The sequence below is a fragment of the Propithecus coquereli genome, unplaced genomic scaffold, assembly GCF_000956105.1.
Source record: "Propithecus coquereli isolate 6110/MARCELLA unplaced genomic scaffold, Pcoq_1.0 Scaffold97, whole genome shotgun sequence".
Taxonomy (NCBI): Eukaryota; Metazoa; Chordata; class Mammalia; order Primates; family Indriidae; genus Propithecus; species Propithecus coquereli.
In genome coordinates, this window is record NW_012156062.1 from 2203447 (window position 1) to 2212978 (window position 9532).

Genomic DNA, 9532 nt, shown 5'->3' on the forward strand with positions numbered 1-9532 from the left:
CAACAAACCAAGTATATCTTTTGACAAAATACTGCTAAAAGAGTCTTTTTTGAAGAGAGAATAGAAGCAAGCTAATTTCCATTCCTAATGCCTGATTTGATAATATTATTAAATAATTTCATTCATTATGTACATTTGCTTGCCTTATAAAGCTGAAATGATGTTGAGCTATTCATTTTTTTAAATGTTATACTCCTACATAATGACCTGCATCATGCAATGTACTTTCATGGTTGCTTTCCTTTTAGTGCTAATCTCCATCAGCTACAAAGGATGGCACAGAACCCATTTTGCCAAACATTTTTGACTTAGCTATAGACCAACGCAAAATTCAAAGAATAAAGTCCATGCCGTGTTGCATATTGTTAACCCTAATACTTATACCATGCACATTTTGTTTCCTGGCGCAGCTCTTTTTCTGTGACGTACAAACTGCCAAAGCATCAGTTATCCCCAGACCAGGTCCTAAATATATTCCTTTTATGAGAAGCTTTGAAGAAAGTCCTGAAGATTTGGCCAAGAAAAAAAATGTTTCATGGACATGTTAATGGTCATTTCCAAGAGATATGTATGCATTTACAACAAACAGCAAAGGGATTCCACAATACTGACTTAAGTATTTATGTCTGGGATTGTCTCTTCAATTTAGAGGCCATGAAATAGTCTCCCAAAAGATACACATTTCTTTTGACAGGTATTATACTGTTAAGTTCTTTATTATTACTATTAACATAGGAGTAGTTTTTCCCCTCACAGTTAGCTATTATAACCTGGCATTAGAAGCCATACAAACTAAGGCATAAAATTCGAAGTCTATCTGTTTTGCTTAAGAAAAGTTTTCTGTTTCCTTAACACCACTTGTAAACCAAATAAAAGCACAGACCCATTTTTAAGTAAATGAATATAAGAAACAATCACAGGATGTAATCTATTATTAGGGACACATTTCTAACAAAAGACAAAAACGGAACAAACTGGAGATTGTTCAAGCCATTTACACTTAGTCCTCTGGGACAGAAATGGGCCCATTTGCAACCATGCAAAGCAGTAGCGTACATGCTGATGGGAAAATGCACGCAGATGCCAAATGGGCGCATTAACCCCCCTTGGCATAGTTAATGTAGACGTGCCCTTAGGGATCCTTATAAGACCCATCTGTTCAGTCAAGCATTTGCTCAATTGTGTCAAATGCTTGGCAAATGCAGTGTCGGTTAATAGATAATAGATATGTAAATGCTGTTTGTGTTCTTGTACTTATGCCCAGGGGCTTTACAATAAATACATCACATATTTTTAAAATAATTTTCTGTTAGGGATAAAATGATAGTCTGGCAGCAGCAGTCCTACTCATGAAGATTCAAACTATTACGACATTCAATATTTTATAACATAATATTATCATTTAGGGATTTTGGCTACCCATCTATTTTCTGATAATTTTGATTACTACGATTGTTATTTACCCATGGTCTTATGAAGAGAAATAGTACACTCATGCCCCTGCATTACACATGCGTCCCCAAACATACATGAAGCAACATGATTCAGTGAGGACAGCACCCATCCCAAAAGACCCTAAGGGGTAAGGGACCGTGGAAATTCACTTGGCCTTTTTGGGCCTCAGTTGTGTCTTGTGGAACTGGAGGAGAACAAGTTTGGTCCCACCGGGCTGTGGAGAATTTGAAATACGGAAGCACTGGGCACGTAACAGACCTTCCGCGAATTCCGATTCCCTCTCCCCCGTCACTTGCTCCGGCGCTCTGCGACACCTCCGGTTACACGTTCAGACGAGTCACCTACCTCTTGCTTTACGCTGTTGGTGACACCACTAACTGACAAGTGTCGAGAATTAAGTTCTTAATATCCCCTTTCCCCTCTATGATGCAAAACTATTACCAACGACACATTTGACAACTCTGAGGGAATGACTGCCAAAACGTTTTAGCAGATGCTAGACTGATAGTTCAGAAACAGAATAGTCCTTTCTAGGTTTCGCGACAGGAAATCCTTACAGCGTCTTTTCCACCTTTAAAATATCCTTTAAGTATCTCTTTCTCTCAACTTTAGACATAGATAGAAAACATTAAGCCCATATAGAAGATAAAACACTGAAGTGGGGCATGACAATTTCTGCAGGCGTTGGGAAATAATGAATCCATTTTGATACTGGCAGCCCATCTGCTAGAAATAATTTTTTTGTCAGTTTTTATTTCCTTCACACTGACCACATTACTTCTATTCTCCTTAGATGTGGAACACAAGTGTTGTTTAGGAGGAGTCCATTTTCATATAGACCAATGTGTTCCGAGATAAAAATAAAAGAGAAACTCGAATTTCCCCTGTTCAGGCTCGGTAGCTGCAGACTCTGCGTGAGGCCGAAGGGCGCAGCCCCGCTCCGCACACAGCCGGCCGCTGGGCCCGGCGGGCGCCGGCGGTGCGTGAGGCGGGAGGAACCGGCCACGCTCGGCGTCGGCTGCCAGGGGCTGCTAGGCGAACTGCCTCCTGACGACGCCGAGCACCTCCGCGTCCGCCTTCACGGACGACGGCTGCGTCTGCGAGGGCGAACAGATAATTTGGGTTCGTAGATTGTAAACAGCATGGATTCCTGGAAGGCAGCAATTCTTCAGGTTAACAGTAGAGGGAAGACCTTCTCCTCGCGGCGCCCCACCCTTTCTGCCCCGGGAGAAGCCACTGCTAAACTAGGAATGTCACCACACAGCTGTGGTCAACTGCGACCGTCAGTTCCAGGCCCGCAGCGAAGATCCCAGGCCCGCCGCTCGGCGCAGGAACGCCTCCAAGATGGCGGCCGGCCGGTCCCGCGAGACTCCGGGTCTGCGCGGCAGCGCGGGCGGCTCCCGCCCAGAGCAGGGCGAGCTGACTGCTGGCGGGCTCGGGGGCTGCCTACGCCTGCCACCCAGCCGGGAAACGGGGGCCAGCTGCTTGATGTTCTCACATAAGCGATGGAGATGGAGCCGGTAACTGGAAAATCTGGGTATACCGTTTGTGTGAAAAAATGTGTCTGCTAGATGTGGAAGTAGCATCAGTAGCGTATTCACTTACACCAGGTTCCTGGCTTCTGGTGGTGGTTGTGAATCTCATTCTCTCAGAAGGGGTTCATGTTACATACAAGCTAAGGAAAAATGACTGACACTGACATTGTAAGCCCTTTGGGGAATAAGATTGGCTCAGGAATTTTCACCCTAAGAATAAGAAAAAGACATATTTCTAAAATGGAGTTTGGGGGTCAGATTAATTTTATTACACTACAAGACTATTAAATCAGGATTAAATCACATTTCCAGTTACAAAGAATTATGAAGAGTTAGCTTGCATTAGTTACCTGGTGTGACATAATAAACCACTCACAAGTGTGGTGCTGGACATCTGGGTATCTCTTCTATTGGTGCCAGTGGGATTGCTCCTGTCACCTGGGCTCATATCAAATAGTTTTGGGCTAGAGGAGCCAGAATGACCTCACTTTATTTGGGGGCACGTGAGGCTATTTTAACAACACTCTTACGATCCTTAGAATGTTTTTGTTCTAGAGGCTAATTGTTTACTTAACACCAACTTACATCTTTCAGAAGTCTTAACCAAGGTCTTATAGACACACTTTTATTACATTTATAGCCCTAGGCCTCATTTTACTTAAATCAGGTTTCATTGGCTGGGGAGACTAGGAATAAAACATAATTTTATTTTCCAACCAAATAAAATCCGTCCTCCTTTATTTCTTCAAAACTCTAAAAACTGTACAATTCTATTTTTAGATCATCTCTTTCTTCCTATATCTGACCAGATGATATTGAAAGAAGCCAGTTGGCATTTTGAACATACTCTCTGAAAGCTTCCTTAGAAAGATCCAACAGCTCTAACTAGCTTCTACTTCCAAATGACCACAGGCAACATTTTGGCCAATTTTCCTGCCAACGCATAACATAGATTGCCTTTTCTCCAGTCTCTGATGGTTTTATCCGGGATTTTCTAGTCCCTAATAGAAGCTTCCTTGTCACCCTTCTAGCTTCTTCCTATCTTCAATTTCCAAATTCAAGGTCATATATTTTGGGCTTTTAATATAGCAACATTCCACTTATATGTACCCATTTCTACATGCTACATAAAACAATCCCAAAAGTTAGTGGCTTAAAAATATCGCTAACAATAATACATTATTCTCAAGATTTGATTGTATGTTTCTTCTGTTGGTCTTGCCTGGGGCCACTCATATTTGGCCATAATCATCTGAAAGCCTTGACTGGTGCTGGAGGGTATCTAATAGCCTTACTCACCGGTCTCTGGCCTCAGCTGAGGTGGTTGGAATGGCTGTGATCACTGGCCCTCTCTCCCTGCATGGTCTTTCATCACAGGCATCTTTATAGTGAAAATGGGAGCTTTTGCCTGTGTCTATCACCTACTCTGTAAATTTGCAGTGAAGCATCTGGTAGTAGGCCTAGGGCCACTATTTGTCAAAGGAATCAGCAGCCAGAAAAAAGTGCAGTATGACACAGAAGAGAGTGAGGAAAAGCTGTGACCTGCCAGGTACCTCTGCATTTGTCCTTCACTACAGCTGACTACCACGAACCTCAGAGGATAATAGGCACAGCTTCACTTCTGCTTTTCAAGTCACATGCAGTTCTTTCCCTAGCAGACTTTAACCTGGAATCATTTTTGGAAAAGAACTCTGGGAAACATAGATCCCAGCTTAACCAGGTTGAAACAATTCAACCCACCATATTTCTCTCCTTTAAATAGATTTAGTTTTTCTGAGTCTCACTTCTCTTAACTAAAAAAATGAATGTTAATACTGTAATAGTCAGGGTCATTGCAGGAAACAGATGAAATACTCAGATGTAGAGGATTTCATGGAGTTATTAATTATCAAAGTTTGACAGGGTTCAGGGAATCATAAAGGGGTGTGAAAACTCCAGAAAATAACAACAGTGGTACACTATTTTCACTTCTGGGTCTGAAGGGGCAAAAAGAGGTAGTGGTGTTAGAAAAGACTAAAAATAGCTTAGGGCCATCCAGCAGAAGTTGTGAACACAGAATGCAGCAGCACTCCCAGAACTGCGGCCAGGCAAAGAACAAGCAAAGAAAGAAATCCTGTTTTCCAATCTTCTGTCCCCCATTGCTTGAATCCCAGCAAAATCCGGTGTTCAAGAAGCTTGGATGATACAGTCTCTAGGGTTAGATGGTTTTTTGGAGAATAGCAAAGGAAAAAAAAAAAAAAATGCAGGGAATGGATGTAGGCAAGAAAATGGGGAAAAAATGGGCACAATCCATTTTTTTCTATTCAGTAGATTTGCGGCAGGCCTAGATCCTTGGTTTTATGGGGCCATATATGGGATTAGAGGTGAAGGAGATAAAGCCTTAATTCCAAATATGTTGGGAGGTCCAGTGGAGACTCCTGCATAAGACCAAGGTGATCTGAAGGTTCTCTCAGATAATGATAGAAAACCAAAAGACGGTTTTATATGTCCTCTCTTTTCTCAGCCTGGGCTCTGAGTACAGAAAAAAGTAGAAATAAAATTCTCCCTGAGAATTCCTTAGGAAAAAACCTTCATTCAAGGAGTTATGCCTAGAATTCATCTTACTTATGTGACCTGTAAAATCTTGAGGCAAACATTTTGTAAACTGGTCTTAGGTTGATGATTCTCCCTAGGAGCCTATGAGAAGCAAACACATACCCTTGCTGGATGAACTCGCCTTAAACTCAGGACTCAAATTATTTTCAAAAATTAAGGTTTAAGATGCATGAATTCACAATGTCACATAAATTTGAAGTAGTAGCAAAGAGGCTGCCATGAGCAAGAGTCCACATGAAGGAGAGCAGTAGTATTCTATAGCATCAAAGCTATACACTGAAGATACTGAAATTACCAGATATAGGCTTTAAAATAAGTATAATAGATTTATTAGATTTAAAAATAATAAAATAAAATAAAATATAACAAAGGGAAAAAACCTTCCATTTAAATTGATCAGGAGTAGAAAACAAGAAATATATAAATGAAAAATTATAATTAAAAAGACAAATTAACATAATTATTTAATCAGAAGACTAAGGCAAAACTAAGGAGAGGGTTGGTGAACTATAGGGACTATATGAGAGGAAAGGACTAATATGAACTAGTTACAGTTCCAGAGGAGATAACAGAGAATACGGGGAAGAGGTCATAATAAAAGATATAATGGCTGAAATTTTCCAAAAATGACTTAAAATGCCATCCTTAAATTCATGAAGCCCAATGAATTCTAAAAATTCCACACGTAGAAACACAATGGAGAAATGGCCAAAAACCCTGGAGCCTGCCAGGGATCACACAGAGGAAAACTGAGAAGCAGAGAAGGAAGATGATAAAGGAAAAAAGGATATTGGTGAGGATCAAACCCAGAGGGGCTTGGAGCCCAGTGAGGGGGTAAAGGGGGATCCCTTTCTCCCTCCCATACTCCTTCAAGGATCAGCAGGCTACCAAGTTAATTGGAAGTTTTTCCACCCCCACAAGCCCAAGCACTGCAGCAACCAGGAATTGTGAGGAGAGACAGTGTAATCCAAAACCTGGAAAATCCAATTGGGAATTCCCCCCAACCAAAGGAACCAAAAGCCAAAAAACCGGCCTTAATCCAATCCGAATCCTGGCCTTCCCCGCCCCCCCCCTGCCCACTGCAACCTGGAGAGCAGTTTGAGCCAAGAATTTGGCAAGTAGCCACCTCTCCCCAGCTGGTGAATCCTCCAATCTGAGGTTTCCACAGAGCATGAGGCCCATGTCTTTCCCCTTGAGGATCTGCAGTCGACCCGGGAGCTCCTTGCCCACTGACATTTCTTGGAGACACACACCAGCAGGTCAGACACACAGGCTGGATTCTGTGCCCCCTGGACTTAAGCAGGTTTTTAGGGGACACAGAGAGGAGGTTTGGGAGTTGGACTCAGGAGGCGAGGGAGCCCACATGAGCAGAACTGATGGGAGAACAGCATGGAGGTACAAGACATGGTGATCTGGGGAAGTACCCATCCCCCTCACAAGAAAGCCACACTGTGAGACTAGGGTGGGTTCTCTGGTGGGAAAAATCCCAGCCCACCGCACCATAGCAACCAAGTACAGTATGTTCAGGCATGCCCATTTGCAACCAGACACTGGAAGGCAGGGGTAACGCAAGAGGGGGCGGACCTCACTCCTGACAGCCAGTCAGGGAATTGCAGCCCCTCCTTCACAAGGAGCCCTCTAGTTCTGGAGAGCCTGTCTTGACCCTCCTCACAGCAGCTCCCCCTAGTTGCCAGGAAAATGACCTTTGAGCCCAGTTGTGGCTCAAAGCACTCTGTGGGATTAGGGAGGGTCCCCCAGCAGAAAAGATACCAGCCCATATCACCATAGCAACCAAATGTGGGACATTCAGGCATACCCTGGGCAACCAGACACTGGAGGATCAGGGCAATGCAAGAGGGGTGGAGCTCAATACCCAATACCGACAGCCAGTTGAGGAATTGCAGCCCCTTCCTCATGAGCAGTCATCCTGGTTTGGACAGCCAGCCTTGACCCTCCTCCCAGTGGCTTCCTCTAGCAACCATGAAAACAACCTCTGGGCCTTGTTGAGGCTTTGCAAAGCCTTCCAGGCTCACATAACCTAACCAAGTCCAGCCTTGCTCCTCTACCCACCTCTGCTGTGGTGGAGATCAAGCCATCCCCTGGGAGCTACAGAGTCCCTCCCAAAGCCTGGGCCACTCAAGTGCTCCTCTGGAGAAACTAGAGCTTATCACAGGCACGAAACAACATCTCTGCAGTTGGCCCTTTGCTGCAAGCATCAACCACTGACAGGGAGAAGAACTCTATAGCTCATTACAGCATGTAAAACTCAGTAAAACAGGGTGTGGCTGATTCTTACTCAAGTACCACCCACCATCTCAGAGATTAAGCTGGGGTCCCAATACAATTCATATTGCTGGGAAGAGGTGAAGAAAGCAGGACAGAAACAACCTGAGGGGACACTGCTTTTTAGAAGAGAAACAAAAGTTATAGGCACCTTGATCTGTGTGAAATTTCCCTCCATCACTGCAGACCTCTGGGCTGATCGGAAAGCTGATCAGAGGATGTGCAGAGACATTCCACTGGAAAGCAGATGCAACAGAGATCGGGTGCCTGCCAATCCCAGGTTTCTGCAACCAATGCCATCATGATTTCTCTGGCACATGGAGACAGGTCCACTTAAGACCCAGCCTTTCAGCAATAGTCTTTGCATTACCCGCCCCCCCAGGCTGGGGAGTGAACAAACACTCCCGTGTGTCATGGCCTGTGACTAGGGGCTGAACATGCATCCTCCCCGGTGTGGGAGCCAAACAGAGGAGAAGCCCCAGACACCACAACAAAAATTTTGCACAGCTAAGGAAACAATTAATAGAGCAAACAGACAACCTACAGAATGGGAGAAAATATTGACAAGTCAGACATCTGATAAAAGGCTAAATCAGAATTTACAGAAAAACTCAAACAAATCAGCAAGAGAAGAACAAACAACCCTATTAAAAAAGTGGGCAAAAGACATGCACAGAAGCTTCTCAAAAGAAGAAAGATCAATGGCCAAGAAACATATGAAAAAACACTCAATGTCACTAATCATGAGGGAAATGCAAATTAAAACCACAATGATATATCACTCTAACCCAGTCAAAATGGCTTTTATTAAAAAGCCAAAAAACAATAAATGCTGGCATCAATGCAGAGAGAAAGGAATGCTTATGCCCTACCTGTGTGACTGGAAATTAGTACAACCTCTACAGAAAACAGTATGTAGATTCCTCAAAGAACTAAAAGTAGACCTACCATTTGATCAGGAATCCCAGTCTTGGGTATTTTCCCAAAGGAGAAGAAGAGTTTCCATCAAAAAGACACCTGAACTTGAATGTTCATTGTAGCACAATGTACAAATGGAAAGTTGTATAATCAAGCCACATGCCCATCCATTCACGAGTGTATTAATCAAATGTGGTATACTAATATGCCATGGAATACTACTCAGCCATAAAAAAGATGAATTAATACCTTTTGCAACAATCTGAATAGAACTGGAGACCATTCTCCTAAGTAAAGTATCTAATGAATGGAAAAACAAACACCACATGTATTCACTATTAAATTGGAAATAACTGATGAGCACACATGTGCACAGAGGGAATTAAACTCAGTAGAAATCAACCACAAGGGAGGAGGAAGGGGAAGAGGGGAAAAAACCTACTTAATGGGTATATGAACACTATTTGAGTGACGGATACACCTATAGCTGGGACTCAAGCATTACAAAAGCAATCCGTGTAACCTAAAACATTTGTACCCCTTAATACTTTGAAATTAAAAAAAAAAACAAATAGAACATTGGAAAACAAAACAAAGGAAGAACTTAAATGAAGACATAAAGAAAAGATTATTCAAAAAAAAAGAATGTCAAATTGACAACTAACTTTTGGAAATCTAAAGGTAATGTAATGAAATACTATCTTCAATGAGCTAAGAGAATAGATTATATTATCAACCTATACTCA